The following is a 16,222-nucleotide window of genomic DNA, read 5'->3' as shown; positions in this document are numbered from 1 at the left end:
GATGCCACACAAATTATAATCCACTCCAGGATCCCCACCAGGTCAGTGGGCTCCAGCTAATTGTGTAGTATGCAGGAAGATTGCCTGCCTACTGGGGCTATTGCCTGCCTAATAGGGCATTACTTGCCTACTCAGGGAACTACCTGGCTTATTGGTGGGATAACTTGCCTACCAGGGGGACCGCTTGCCTAATTGGTTAACTCCCTGCCGTGGGGGACAAGCCCAATGGGGAACCTATCTACCATCCTACTATCTACCTGTCCCACCTAATGTGGGACCTACTTACATCTCCCTTTTTACTGCTTGGGGCACCAAGGGGGGGGGGGTATTATTAGGGTAGGGTCACATGTAGCGCATCCAGCGCAGTGTGGAACATGTAGCGCAGTGTGGAACAGTAAGCTCAACTTTCCTGATCAGTGCCAGGCAGCTGCTGCCAAGGCTAACAAAGTCATGGGATGTGTGAAGAGAGGCGGCATAGAGGCTTGGCACAGCGACATAGTTTTGCCTCTGTATAAATCACTAGTCAGATCACATATGGAGTATTGTGTCCAATTTTGGGCACCTGTATATAAGAAGGACATTCCTGAACTGGAGAGGGTACAGAGGAGGGCGACAAAGATAATTAATAGTATGGGAGGATTACAGGACCAAGACAGGTTATCAAGCTTGGGGTTAATAAGGGACAGTTTGATCACAATGTACAACTATATGATTGGACAGTACAGAGATCTTTGGAGTGATCTTTTTACACCTAGGCCAATAACCATGACAAGGGGGCATCCTCTACGTCTAGAGAAAAGAAGGTTTCACCTACATCACAGGCAGAGATTCTTTACTGTAAGAGCAGTGAGAATCTCTGCCACATAATGTTGTGATGTCTGACTCAATAAACAACTTCAAGGGGGGCCTGGGTGTTTTTCTAGGGAGTAATAACATTAGAGGTTATGGATACTAGATTTCTACTGTATGTATAGAATGTTGATCCAGGGATTTATTCTAATTGCCGCATTGGAGTCAGGAAGGAATTTTTCCTTTCATGAGGTAATTGGCTTCAACCTCATGTTTTTTTATATTATTTTTTTTGCCTTCCCCTTGTCTTTTTCAGCCTTACAAACTATGTTACTATATTCTGGCTGTGTTATAGAGGGCTCCATTTTTTTGGAGGTAACAAAACATTTCTGGCAACTGATTTTTGTTTTGTTTTTATTTATGGTGTCCACTGTGTAGGGTAACATTACATTTTAATAGTTTGGATAGTTCCACATTCAGATACTAATTATGTTGTTTTACTATATTTGTTTATTTTATTTGCTATTTTACTGTTATTTGAACATGCAATGGGGTAATCCCTTCTACTGTAGACTGGAATACTAATGGATGGGTGTAATAGGGGTACAATCACAGCAGGTCTGGGGGAAGACATCAACTGAAAGCCAACCCTTAATCTTGTCATGGAGGGAGGGGTGCAAGAAGAGGCCACAAGGGACCGGCACCCAGAATCTAACTGCCTACATTCTGCAGTCATTATAGAATGGGGCAACTAAAGATTTAAATGGGCAGGATTAGGGTTGTTTCAGATCCTGGCCATTGACAGCAGGTGTCATCTTAAAGGGGTGTTCCAGGATTTTTATTTTTTTATTTTACTTTGCTACAGGGGCTCTAAGGTTAGTGTAGTTCATAATATAGTGTCTGTACCTGTGTGTGTGACGGTTTTCCCACAATTCTTCTGTGATTTTCACCCCAATATTTATTTTTCCCAGGTTGCAATGCGGCCAAGACCTGACTCACTAGTCAGCTGATGACAGGGAGCCTCTCTGCTTCAATGCATGGAGGGATCGCTTGGTGGGAGAGAGATCAATCTACAACTAATGCAACAGCTGTAGGCACCCTGATTGAAAACCACAGGTATTTTGAATGGATGCAGCTCATTTATATTTCAATGGGTGGGGTGGCTGATGTGTGGGAGGAAGGAAAATTGAATTATGGGATTTGTAGTCAAAAAAATAAAACTGAAACAGGAAATACCAGTTCACAAAAAGCTAGCCACAGTATTGTGGTATCCTCACAACATGGCCATTAAGCCCCAAGACAAGCGCAGATCCTTCCTAAGCATGTCCATTACTGCCTGCCAGGTACGTACTAAAATCACCTCATGGTGGATGACCCTTTAAGTTTACAGCTGGAACCTGAGCCCACTCTGAACTTTCTTAACTTCACCATAAAGTATATCATGAGGCATAAGAACTTAAAGGGGTTATCCAGGAAAAACATTTTTTTACACATCAACTGGCTTCAGAAAGTTAAACCGATTTGTATTTTACTTCTATAAAAAATCTTAATCCTTTCAGTACTTATGAGCTGCTGAAGTTGAGTTGTTCTTTTCTGTCTAAGTGCTCTCAGCTGACACCTGTCTCGGGAACTGTCCAGAGTAGAAATAAATCCCCATAGCAAACCTCTCCTACTCTGTGCAGTTCCCGAGACAGAAGAGGTGTCAGCAGAGAGCACTGTTGTCAGACAGAAAAGAACAACTCAACTTCAGCAGCTGATAATTATTGGAAGGATTAAGATTTTTTAATAGAAGTAATTTACACATCTGTTTAACTTTTTGGAACCAGTTGATATATAAAAAAAATTTTTTAAAGGACAGCTTCACGTAAAAAGGCATGTGAGGTTATGTTCAGTGTATTTTCAAGTTGCCTAAAGTTGTCACTATTGCTGCAGGTAACTTTTTTTTACTGGCATTTTTTTTTCTCTGAAACAGTCGGATTTTGATATTCCGCCTGTTATTTCTTAATTATGGCTGCATATATGGCCATTAGGAATTATGCATTATACAATGTGTGAGCTGACGGCCCCTTTCATACAACATATTTTACAAAAATACATTTGTAATTTTAACTCAATTTCACATTTCACACTGTTTGAACATAGCCTAAAAATGAAATCTCATTACTTATTTGAAGGGTTATTCTTAACAGTTGTGTCTAAAGATAACTTTTTTACTGAATATAATTAAAGGGGTCATCCAGGCGTACTCTTCCGCCCAAACTGACATCTGCATGTTGTTGGTAAAGTAACTATAAAATCCAGAGAATGTCATGCATGGTTTGGATAAATTACAATAGCACCCATGGACCATACTTGCTGGCCTCGTGTGATTGTCTTGACAACCTGACTGCCCGGCACGCAGTAGCATCTCTCTACATCCAATAAGAGTTATCCTGGACGACCCCTTTAATCATCATCTTGTCAACATTATTGTCTTTATTCCAGCTTGAAAACAACGGTGCCAATATTGTAGATATACTGCCTACTAAGTTTACATTTCAAAGCAGTAGCAGCAGAGACTACACAGTTACATGTATTCTAGCTTTTTCACATAGAAATACACCACATAAAATAATTAGACACTGTACCATAATGCCCTATACCAGTTCTCAAACTGTTAGAAATTAAACATCTGGCAGGAGATAAACATAATTGTAAATATATTACACCCTAAAATTACCATCTCTGTAGCCTAATGTATTATCAGCCACTATAGTGAGGATCACCTACCTGTAGCAGTCCAGCTATAAGGGTCTTATTCCTGTGAATACATAGATTCTAGGGAAGCAGCACTTGTAGCAAAGCAGATAGGGAAAGATGAGGGGTGGAGCAGTGTTGTCAGCAAGTCAGTCCAGCGTTACATGCTTTCTTCTGCTGTGATCCAGAAAAAGCCATTGCTCCATGTAAGAAGCCTGGCATTTTGCAGATTTTGAATCACAGCTGTGTGAATGAGCTGCAGGCTGAGGCATGCACATGAAATGATCTTATGTTAATAAAAATGTAACCAACAGGCAGGGAAAGAAGAACCTGTTCACATACAAGGACTTCTGTCTTCCCTTACCTGGGCTGATAGATTTCTCTAGGATCTGGGGTGTCTAATGATGCTCACGAAATTGATCTGCCTTTACCTAGTGGAAAATGCTTGCTTTTCCAGAAACCACACTTCTGATTAACTAAGGTCTGACCATGTGTAGGAAGCAGTAAAAATTGAGAAAACATATGTTTGCACTAATTCCACTGAAGTGATCGAGGGTATCATGAGTTGCTGTCCGTGACTAAAGTAGCTTAAAGGAGTACTTGCTCCCTAGACATCTTATCCCCAATCCAAAGGACCACCGCGATCTCCCTGCTGCACCCAGAGGCCCGTGACATCACTGCCACGCCACGCTCATGATGTCACGGCCAACCCCCCTCAATGCAAGTCTATGGGAGGGGGGGGGTGACAACGTCACGCAACTTCCCAGAGACTTGCATTGAGGGGGCATGGCCGTGACGTCAGGAGCCTCCACATCACTAGTCATCCAGCTTGGAGCAAAGTTTTCTCAGTGCACCGGATGTCTGGGGTGCTGCAGCCGAGATCGAGAGGGTCCCCAGCGGCAGGACCCCCGCGATCAGACATCTTATCCCCTATCCTTTGTATAGGGGATAAGATGTTTAGGGGTGGACAGGCTGCGATTCCACTCTAAACTCTATCTTTCACATAAGTCAATGTAAAATCCATAACTATATTTTCTAGCCTATTATACAATGAGTGCCTTCATTTGATTACATACATAAATTAAATATAGTTACCAACATTTATACAGCAGAAAGTGAGGCATTTAGGCTAGGAATGCTACCTAAATGAGAATGCATTCTGGCAGACCAGAGAAGCAGATTGCAGATAATACTGTTAAGTGCTATGTCTTTGCATAGCACTGAACAGTATTAGCAATCAATAGATTGCTATAAATAGTCCTTTATGTTAACATAAAAAAAAAATTTTAAAGTAAAAAAAATAAATGTACATAAGCCCTTCCCCAATAAAAAATGTAATCTCCTTTTTTTTACATTTACAAAAGAAGTGTAAAAAAAAGGAATAAACATATTTGGTATCAGCATGTGCATATATGTCCAAACTATTAAAATATAATGTGGATGGTCGTAAACAGCATAATTGTAAAAAAAAAAAAAAAAAAAATGTCCAACATTGCTGCTTTTTGGTCACATCACATCCCCCAAAAGCAATAAAAAATTCACATATATGCAAACATGGTACCAATAAAAAAAAAATACAGCCCATGGTGCTAAAAATGAGCCCTCTTACAGCCCCACATACAAAAAATATAAAAAGTTATATAGGGTCAGAATAGGGCAATTTGAAACACTTACTTAAAGTTTGTGGTTTCTTTTTTTTAAAGGCAGTGCAACAATAGAAAATCATGTAAACATAGGTATCAATTTATGTGTATTGACCCGCAGAATAAAGAGAGTATGTCAGTTTCACCGTAAAGTGGTAAAAAGGAAACTCTCCAAAAGCAAAATTGGAAATTCTTTCCAATTTCCCCACTCAAATGAAACATTTTTGGTACATGTTATAGTTCAATGAGCTATGAAATTAAAAAGCTTAATTGGTCAGGCAAAAAACAAGCCCGCATATAGATCTGTGGATGGAAATATAAAAGAGCTATGGCTCTTAGAAGGCGAGGAGGAAAAAACAAAAAATGCCAAAATAACATTGACATAAATGTCTTTAAAGAAAACCTGTCATAAGATTTTACCATACATAACACGTGTCATCAGTGGCGTAGCGAACGGGGTGTGGGGGAGTGACACCAGGTGAGAGTCTGTGAGCGGCGGAGCTGCGCAGCTAATGTTGACATCCTTTACGCAGGCCGCATCCTGGAAGAGCAGCCCCGGAATGCACCCCTGCCTGGTGAGCCATTTGCGGGGTTGGGGTGGGGGTGGGGGGTTAGATGCACGGTGCAGCCAGTCATGATAACTCACAATGGGGGTGATAATGCAAACATGATGACAATAATGGGGGTGATAATGCAGACATGACAATAATGGGGGTGATGAAGCAGAGAGGATGAGGTACAATAATGGGGGTGATGATGCAGACATGATGAGGCACAATAATGTGGGGGTTAAAAGGCTGACATGAATCATATCAGCCTTTTAACCCCCACAACCCTCATATTATTGTGCCTCATCATGTCTGCATCATCACCCCCATTATTGTACCTCATCATCTCTGCTTCATCACCCCCCAGCCCCCACATTACTGTGCATCATATGTTATGATGCACAGTAATGTGAAGGTTGGGGGTGATGATGCAGAAATATGGCACAGTAATGGGGGTTATAATGTAGCCATCATGAGGCAGAATAATTTGAGGCTTTTTATGGGCTACAGTATTAAGTATTATATTCAGAGGGCACAGTGTGTGACGGTATTATATTTAGAGGGGCAGTGTGTGGTGATATTGTATTCAAAGGCTGCAGTGTGTGGCAGTATTATATTCAAAGTACGCAGTGTGTCGCAGTAATATATTCAGCAGGACCAGTTTGTGGATGTATTTTTATTCAGAGGGTACAGTGTGTAGTAGTATTATATTCAGAGGGTGCAGTGTGTGGTAGTTTTATATTCAGAGGGCGCAGTGTGTGGCAGTATTATATTCAAAGTACGCAGTGTGTGGCAGTAATATATTCAGCAGGACCAGTGTGTGGATGTATTTTTATTCAGAGGGTACAGTGTGTAGTAGTATTATATTCAGAGGGTGCAGTGTGTGGTAGTATTATATTCAGAGGGCACAGTGTGTGGCAGTATTATATTCAAAGTACGCAGTCTGTGGCAGTAATATATTCAGCAGGACCAGTGTGTGGTTGTATTTTTATTCAGAGGGTACAGTGTGGGGTAGTATTATATTCAGAGGGTGCAGTGTGTTGTAGTATTATATTCAGAGGGTCCAGTGTGTGGCGGTATTATATTCAGAGTGTACAGTGTGTGGTATTATTAAATTCAGAGGGTAAAGTGTGTGTTAATATTATATTCAGAGGGAACAGTGTGGTAGTATTATATTCAGAGGGTGCAGTGTGTGTTAGTATTTTATTCAGAGGACGCAGTGTATGGCAGTATTATATTCAAAGTACGCAGTGTGTGGCAGTAATATATACAGCAGTCTGACCACAGTGCTTTCTGCTGACACCGCTGTCCATTTTAGGAACTGTCCAGGGTAGGAGTAACTCGCCATAGCAAACCTATCCTGCTCTGGACAGTTCCTAAAGTGGACAGCGGTTTCAGCAGAGAGCACTGTGGTCAGACAGAAGAGCAATTCAAAAAGAAAATAACTTCCTCTGAAGTATACAGCAGCTGATAAGTTCTGGAAGGATTGAGATTTTTTAATAGAAGTAATTTACAAATCTGTTTAATTTTCTGTCACCAGTTGATTTAAAAAAAATTAAATAAAATGTTTTACAGGGGAGTACCCCTTTAATCACAAATACTATACAAATAAGGACAACCATGCAGGGTCACACTCACCACTAACACCTCAACGCACTCTTCATCAGGAAGAAAATCTATATAAACCATCATATTATTCCAGTGTAGCACAGCAAGCTATGCTGTTTCCATTCCCTTGTCTTTCTTCCACATATGTATTCTCACTCTCTATTGCAGTGGATTGTACTAGATTTTGGTCAAAGATGAACACATTTTCACTTTCTGCCAAACTTCTCAGTGTGAACTACAATGTAAATACTCATTACAGTCTCAGAAAGATATTGCAAAAAATAGTCTTAAATAGTTCTATACCATTTTAGACTTAGATCTCCTTGTTCCAGCAGAGCGTGCTCTTTTTATTTAATGAATTAATCACATAAGCAGAAAAGTGTAACATTTTCCATGCATGGGCCATGAAACTCAGTCTATCAGACCATTAGGCTTCATTACAGGTCTCAAGTTTGGTTGGATACATCCTAGGCAGCCAAACTGGATAATATCGGGCCAATATGTTCTTGGACTTAGTGTCTGGTTGACATCCAGTGTTACTACAGTTTATTAGACCTCTTATATCAGCATTTCTCAGCATTTTAAAAATGAATTGCAAAGTTAAGTTAAACTCTGCAAATAAGTTTAAAGGGGTACTCCACTGGCCAGCGTTCGGAAGTCATGCCCCCTCCCATAGACTTGCATTGAGGGAGCAAGACCGTGATGTCACAGGGGCGTGGCCACTCCCCGCAGCGCGAAAACAGTGTTCGGAACATTCCGACCGCTTACCAGTGGAGTACCCCTTTAAACCATATGGAACTTTACTATACAAATTATTTTAGACTTCCTTTACAAACACTTTGTTTTGCTTGCAAGGCCATGCATTGTGTTTTTTATTTTATTTCATATGTTTTAGATGCCTTGTTTTTTTCTTCAGACATTTACCGTATTTTTCGCCGTATAAGACGCACTTTTTCTTCCCCAAAACTGGGGGGGAAAAGTCGCTGCGTCTTATACGGCGAATACACCCCTATCGCGGCGGTCCCTGCGCCCATCAACGGCCGGGACCCGCGGCTAATACAGGACATCACCAATCGCGGTGATGCCCTGTATTAACCCTTCAGACGCGGCGATCAAAGCTGACCGCCGCGTCTGAAGGGAAAGTGACACTAACCCGGCTGTTCAGTCGGGCTGTTTGGGACCGCCGCGATTTCACCGCGGTGGTCCCGAACAGCCCGACAGAATAGCCGGGTTAGTGCTTACAGGACACCGGGAGGGACCTTACCTGCCTCCTCTGTGTCTTCTCCGTTCAGGGATCCCCTGTATGCCAGCGCTCTCCTTCCTCGTCATCACGTCGTCGCGTACGTGCGTCTTCGTGCGTAACGACGTGATGGCGGCGACGGAGAGCGAGGATACCCGGCCGGCAGCAGAGACATTCCAGAGCGACGGGGACACGGCGACAGCGATGGAGCGACATCCAGGGCAGCGGTGACGGGTCCGGAGCGGCGGGGACACGTGAGTATTTACTCCTATGCAGTGGTCTTCAATCTGCGGACCTCCAGATGTTGCGAAACTACAACTCCCAGCATGCCCGGACAGCCAACGGCTGTCCGGGCATGCTGGAAGTTGTAGTTTTGAAACATCTGGAGGTCCACAGGTTGAAGACCACTATTGGGTTCAAAATTTTTATTTTTTTAGATTTTACCCCTAAAAATTGGGTGCGTGTTATACGCCGGTGCGTCCTATAGGACGAAAAATACGGTACAACTTGCATTTTTATTTTAGCGTTTTCAAGTTCTATGGAGAAGAAGATGTGCTAGAAAAAATGCAATACAGAGCGCATGTAACAATATGAAAAAAAAACTGGATTCCGAAAATAAGTGAATAACCGGACTCCGTTCTGGAGATCACAGGGGGCCCCTAGTGGTCGGAACCTCCACAAACAGACACTTATTCCCTCAGGATAAGGGATTAGTTTTAGTTACCTGCAATATCTTTAAAAAAGAAAACATTGAACCCTGGAATAATAAAAATGGTCACACTGTTTCCTTCATAGAAAATGACAACTTGGAAACTCTTGAATAATAAAAATGCTTACAGTGTCACTGCATAGAAAAAAAATACCCACATTATGCTCGCTTAATAAAATAATAAACACATAGTGCCCCCACTTATCTTAACAACTGGTCTGGGTGAACAGAAGAACCAACTGCATCTCACCTCTGCCTGTTGATCCAGAGGAATGCAAAAAACACTGTTAGGGGTATCCTAATGACCAAATTCTAGTGGAAAAAAATCATGTAAAATATGACAGAATAAGTCCCTAGACCAAAATCCTATCTTTAGAAATCGAGTACTAATAACATTTAATCATTTAAACCTATTTTCACATTTTTTTATTTGTTAGTCTGGTTATCAGGGGTACTCCGATGGAAAACTTTTTTTTTTAAATCAACTGGTACCAGAAAGTTAAACAGATTTGTAAATGACTTCAATTAAATAATAATAATGCCTCCAGCTGGAACATCAATTCTGTTTCATTTAAAAACAAGAGACTTTAAAGGGCTACTTTATTTTTTTTTTTTTGTAAATTACTTCTATAAAAAAAATCTTAATTCTTCTAGTACTTATTAGCTGCTGAATACTACAGAGGAAATGGTTTTCTTTTTGGAACCCAGAGCACTCTGCTGACATCATGACCACAGTGCTTTCTGCTGACATCTCTGTCCATTTTAAGAACTGTCCAGAGTAGAAGAAAATCCCCATAGCAAACATATGCTGCTCTGGACAGTTCTTAAAATGGACAGAGATGTCAGCAGAGAGCTCTGTGCTCGTGATGTCAGCAGAGAGCACTGTGTTCCAAAAAGAAAAGAATTTCCTCTGTAGTATTCAGTAGCTATTAACTACTGGAAGGATGAAGATTTTTTTTAATAGAAGTCATTTACTAATCTGTTTAACTTTCTGGCACCAGTTGCTTTAAAAAAAAAAAGTTTTCCACTGGAGTACCCCTTTAACTCAGTAAGGACAAAGTGAAAAAAATTTTTTAGAAATATTTGCTTTTTTTTATTTTTTTGGTTCAAAAGGCAAAACTAAAATGTTTCTGGCTTTTGCTTGTGCAGTGTCCCAGTACTCATTTCCCAGCTACAACAGTGTGACATCATGTAGCTAAGGAATCTCTTTCTATATGCCTAAATATGAATATGGGGTATTGTGAGTTAACACGAAAAACTGTTGTTGTTTGTCACACTGCCATTTTAGCACACATTAAGGTATTACAAAAGTGTAAGGGTTAATGTTTGCACTTTTGCTGGGGGATTATTTAATAAAAGATGAGTGCATAATTGGTCACCTAACTCTACCTAGTCAATTTCTATACAAAACCAACAGACAACACACAGGGAAGAAAGTTAGTATATAGACTCTAATGATGTATTATACAAGTGTATCCCCTATTTGTATGTATAGGCATCAGTTTGTGAACTCCATATAAATATATATTCATAACAACAAAGAGAATGTATTTTTTATATTCATGTTTGCTGCTATAGGTTGTGACCTATCTACTTATATGTCTAGTTAATAGATTCTGGGCAGAGCCGGTGATATCAGTGTATTGATGCTGTATTCCTCTTTGCCAATTCACTTTTTATACTGTATGTTACTGATTTTCCTTATATGTTTAATAAACTTGTCATTTAGACACATTACTGTATTTGATTCTAAGTGACTCCAATTGGTTCTCTTTGTTCTCGTCAATTTCTTTGTAGAAACAAAGGGGCTGGACCCAAATAGGGCACCATGCCGCATACAGAGTAAAGTCTTCATGCACCTCAGCACAGTAAGCCAACCCGGTGTATGCCCTTAGCATTAGAGTTTAAAGTAATTGGACTTTGTCTTACATCAGGATTAGCAATATAACTAAAGTGTGAGAAGTACAATGGAAACCCTTAGTCAGTATATTTGCTGCCAAAGCCTTCCTAAAGGAAACAGTGACCAACTTTCCACACATCTACCTTACAAACGGTAACTTTGCAATCATTTGCCAAAGTGACTTATTACTTGGATTCTGCACAGTGACTTTCATTTTTGTTGCAAGTTACCAGAAGGTCCGGAAATTTATTACTGCACTCTTCCCAGACCTGTCCCTCCACATCTACTATGGCCTCAGATAAGTTTCTTTTCAGTCGGAACAGAGGAGGAGGAGAAAGGGTGGGGAAGAGAGCAGAGCCCCAGCTGTGGGGCAGACCTGCAGTGTGCAAGGCCACAAACTTGTTTTAACCCATTAAAGGAGTACTCTGGTGCAGAGTATTCCTGCTCCGTCCTGCCTGGGCTGCAAAAAAAATGAAAATGAACCATTTCTCACCTTCCTGGGTTTCCGTGGAGCGCCACTACAGCTGATCGGTCCTCCAGTCCATCCTCTTCATATTTCCGGGTGTAACGAAGCGTCACATGGCGCTCAGCCTATCGACGGCCGCCGCGATGTTCTGCCTCGGCCAGAGATAGGCTGAGCACTATGTGACGCTTCGTTACATCCGGAAGTATGAAGAGGATGGACCGGAGGACCGATCAGCTGTAGTGGCACTCCGCGGGAAGCCAGGAAGGTAAGAGATGGTTCATTTTCATTTTTTTTGCAGCCCGGGCAGGACGGAGCAGGAATACTCTGCACCAGAGTACTCCTTTAAAGCGTACCTGTCATAGTGCAAAAAAAAGAAAAAAAAGTGATATGTTACCCAATCCTGATCATGTGCATATAATTTTTATGTGTCTCGGACCTATATATCCAGAGATATAAGCATTTATCTGCTGGTGAGTTACTTTTTCATTGTGCAGGCTTTGAGGGGGCGTGTCAGTCTGTCTCCCTCACAGGAGCAAGCCCGGGCAGTCAGCCAATCAGTACTCTCTACTCTGTAACCCTTTCCTCTCTGGTTTTATGCTGTGTCATGTGTCAGAGGAAGATACTTGGAGCTTGCCTGCAGTAATCAGAAGACATTATGGTGAATTCATCACAGGATAAAATGTATAAATATAAGAATAGATCTTTATAAAATTAGTGCAAGGATTTTTTAGATAAAAGTACAGCATTTTTATGAATACATGTTCTATCTGTTTTATCTTCTCCTAGTAAAGCTGGATGCTAATCAGCATAGCTGTCACTATGTGTGTCATTCATCTTTCACAGACTCCTGAATGTCTGATCAACTTCTTTGTTATTCAGGAGTCCGAGAAAGCTTTGACTATTTCAGCATGCTGGGAGTTGTAGTTTAGTAACAACTGAAGCTGCAGTGTTTGTAAATAACTGTGTTAGAGCAGTGTTGCCTCCAGCAGTTGTAAAACTACAGCTCCCAGCATGCCCACACATCCTTTATCTATAGTTTTGCATACACAATAGAAATCTCCTATACTGGATACCGGTATGCTTTACGGCCGGTATCCAGTATGCTGTAAAATCTAGTCTAGTCTGTCTGGCTAAAAGACAGGTGACCCCTAATGGTGGCTATTTTGAGCTTGAATTTCAGGTGAAAATTAAAAAAAAATTTAACAGGTGTATATTGTGAAATGTCATATTATGAGTCCTGCAATATATGAAAAGTTTTTTAACAATGACAGTTCCTCTTTAAAGATCAAGCCCTCTTTGGCCTTAAAGGGGTACTCCACTGGAAAACATTTTTTTTTTCTTCAAATCAACTGGTGCCAAAATGTTAAACAAATTTGTAAATTACTTCTATTTAGTACAATTGGTTGCACAAAAAAACAAGCCCTCATATGGGTCTATGGATGGAAATATAAAAGACTTATGGAGGAAAAAACTAAAATGCAAAAATAAAATTGGTCCGGTCCTTAAAGGAAAACATTATTTTTTTTTTTAAATCCACTGGTTCCAGAAAGTTAAACATATTTGTAAATTACTTCCATTTAAAAATATTAATCCTTCCAGTACTTATCAGCTGCTGTATGCTCCACAGGAAGTTCTTTTCTTTTTGAATTTCCTTTCTGTCTGACCACATTGCTCACTGCTGACACCTCTGTCCATTTTAGGAACTGGCCAGAGTAGAACCTATCCTGCTCTGGACAGTTCTTGACATGGACAGAGGTGTCAGGAGAGAGCACTGGGGCCAGAAAGAAAGGAAATTCAAAAAGAAAAGAACTTCCTGTGGAGCATACAGCAGCTGATAAGTATTGGAAGGATAAAGTTTTTTAAATAGAAGTAATTTACAAATCTGTTTAACTTTCTGGAACCAGTGGATTTAAAAAAAAAATGTTTTCCTTTAAGGACCGGACCAATTTTATTTTTGCATTTTAGTTTTTTCCTCCTTGCCTTCTAAAATCCATAAGTCTTTTATATTTCCCTCCATAGACCCATATGAGGGCTTGTTTTTTTGTGCAACCAATTGTACTTTGTAATGGCAATACTAATAAAATATTATTTGTGTGAGGAAATTTAAATTAAAATCGCAAGTTTGCTAATTTTTTAGGGTTTCGTTTTCACACTGTACACTTTACGGTAAAAATTACATGTTTTCTTTATTTTGTGGGTCAATACAATTGAAATGATACCCATGATTACATACTTTTCTATTATTGTACTGCGTAAAAAATCTCAAACTTTCTTTTTACAAAATAAGTGTAACGGCTGGTGATGAAGAAGTGGATCCGCTGGACCTGTGTGGATGATGATGTGGGCCGTACCAGGGAGCACAGTCTAAGGTGCTGCTGATTTTCACCAGAGCCCACCCCAAAGTGGGATGGACTTGCTGAAGCAGGTGGCACCCAGGTCGCTATCCCTGATACAAAGGAGCAAGGTCAGGAGCATATCAAGAAGGTACGGTACACAGATAGGCAGAACACACAGAAAACGCTTTCTCTAAAGCTCAAGGAGACACAAAGATCTGGCAGGGGTCAAGGGGAAGTAAGTCCCCTTTATAGGGTCAGCGCCTGGTAATTACCAATAACCGGCGCGCTGGCCCTTTAAATCTCAAAGAGCTGTTGTGCGCACACTAGGGGACAGGTGTGTGCACGCCAGCAAACAGAGCACATAGGAGCATGGAGAGGTGAGTAGGGGCAGGGAACACGGGTGTGCCCGCGATCCGGGAAGTGGACTGCAGCACCAAAGGGGCAGAGGCGAGCGCCTGGGGCCAGGACAATGGACCGCAGGAGCGCACATAACAGCAGGGGAGAGCCTTCGACCGGGACACCAGACCTGAGGAGTGCGTCTAACAGCAGCCGAGCACCTGCGGCTGGAACGCCAGACCACAGGAGCACTTGTCACAGTTCCCCCCCCCCCCCCCCTTAGGTCTCCCCCTCTTTCTAGGGCGCAGAAACCTGAGAACCAGATCCCGGTTCCCAGGATCCTCAGGTTCTCCTCAGGTTCCCAGGATCTCTCCTCAAGACCAAACCCCTTCCAGTCCACCAGAAAGAACCATTTTCCCCTGATGGTCTTGGTGGCGAGAATCTTCTGAACTTCAAACACATCAGAGGCCCCGGAAACAGGAGTAAAAGAGATGTTCTTCTGAGAGAACCGGTTAAGAACCAATGGCTTGAGAAGGGAGATGTGGAAGGAGTTCGGAAAGCGCAGAGAAGGAGGAAGATGTAATTTGTATGCAACCGGATTAGAACTTTAAAAGGACCCAAGTACCATGGCCCCAGTTTGTAACAAGGTTGCTTCAGATGAACATACTTTGCAGAGAGCCAAACCTTGTCCCCAGGAGAATAGACTGGTGGAGATCTCCTCTTCTTATTGGCCTGGGACTTCATGCAAGAGGGGGCGAAAGCTAAAGAACGCCAGGTTTCCTGCCAAATAGTTTGAAAGTCCCGGACTAAAATACCTACTGCTGGTACATTAGAAGATGCGGGCAGAGGAAGCGGAGGACGAGGATGATGACCGTAGACAATAAAAAATGGAGAGGTACCAGTAGACAGTAGACTCAGAGTCATGATGATTGTAAGAGAACCTAGCCCAGGGAAACAGATTGGACCAGTCGTCCTGCCAAACGGAAACAAAATGGCGAAGACACTCTCCAAGAACTTGATTTACCCGTTCTACTTGGCCATTGGTTTGTGGATGGCCGTTTGGTATGCTGATGAAAAATCCAATTTGACTTTGAGACAAGAGCAGAGGGCCCGCCAAAACTTGGAAACGAACTGAACCCCCTGTCTGAGACAATGTGTAACGAAATACCATGCAGGCAGAAAATATGTCGGAAGAATTGATCTGCCAACTGAGGAGCTGAAGAAAGTCCAGGAAGAGGTACAAAATGAGCCATCTTAGAGAAACGATCAACGACCACCCAGATGAATGTGCAATTGGAGGAAGACGGCAAATCGGTGATAAATTCCATGGCAATGTGGGTCCAAGGACACTCAGGGATGGGCAGAGGCTGTAATAGGCCTGCCAGTTTGCTACGAGGCATTTTGTCACGGGCACAAATTACGGAGGTACGGACATAGCAACATCGCACTCCAGGTTTGGCCATCAATAATGATGGGTGACGAGCAAAGTGGATTTCCGTACTCCTGGGTGGCCAGACAATAAAGAAGAATGTCCCCAGTTCAACACCTTAGCCCTAAGGCGAATGGGCACAAAAGTTTTTCCCGGGGGAACTTGCTGAAGATCGATCGGTGCTGCCGAAATCGATCGGTCAGGAGGCACTATATGACGAGGCTTAGGTTCCTGGTCCACCACATTGGAGGCTCTAGAGCGGGCATTGGCTCTGATGTTTTTGTGCACTGTACAAAAATGAATGAGAAAATTAAACCGGGAAACGAAAAGTGACCACCTGGCCTGCCGAGGGTTCAGACGTTGTGCAGACTGTAAGTAAAGAAGATTTTTATGGTCCGTATAGATATTGATGGGAAAAGTTGCTCCTTCTAACAAGTGATGCCATTCTTCCAAAGCGAGCTTAATGCCTTATAACTGCTCAG

General features: G+C 41.8%; 1 protein-coding gene across 2 annotated transcripts in view; it reads right to left on the bottom strand.

The window, feature by feature from the left end:
- FGF1 (fibroblast growth factor 1) overlaps positions 1–16,222 on the bottom strand; it is a 139,387-nt gene that overhangs the window by 111,821 nt on the left and 11,344 nt on the right. The window contains exon 1 of one of the 2 annotated variants that reach the window (XM_056574913.1): positions 3,559–3,826. The exons of the other annotated variant lie outside the window; for it this stretch is intronic. The gene's annotated coding sequence lies outside the window, so the exon portion shown is untranslated. Of the gene's footprint in view, positions 1–3,558; positions 3,827–16,222 lie in introns of those variants that run through there. 2 annotated transcript variants of the gene reach the window in all.

The sequence above is a fragment of the Hyla sarda genome, chromosome 4 (genome assembly GCF_029499605.1).
Source record: "Hyla sarda isolate aHylSar1 chromosome 4, aHylSar1.hap1, whole genome shotgun sequence".
NCBI lineage: Eukaryota > Metazoa > Chordata > Amphibia > Anura > Hylidae > Hyla > Hyla sarda.
This window is presented reverse-complemented; position numbering and strand designations above follow the sequence as displayed.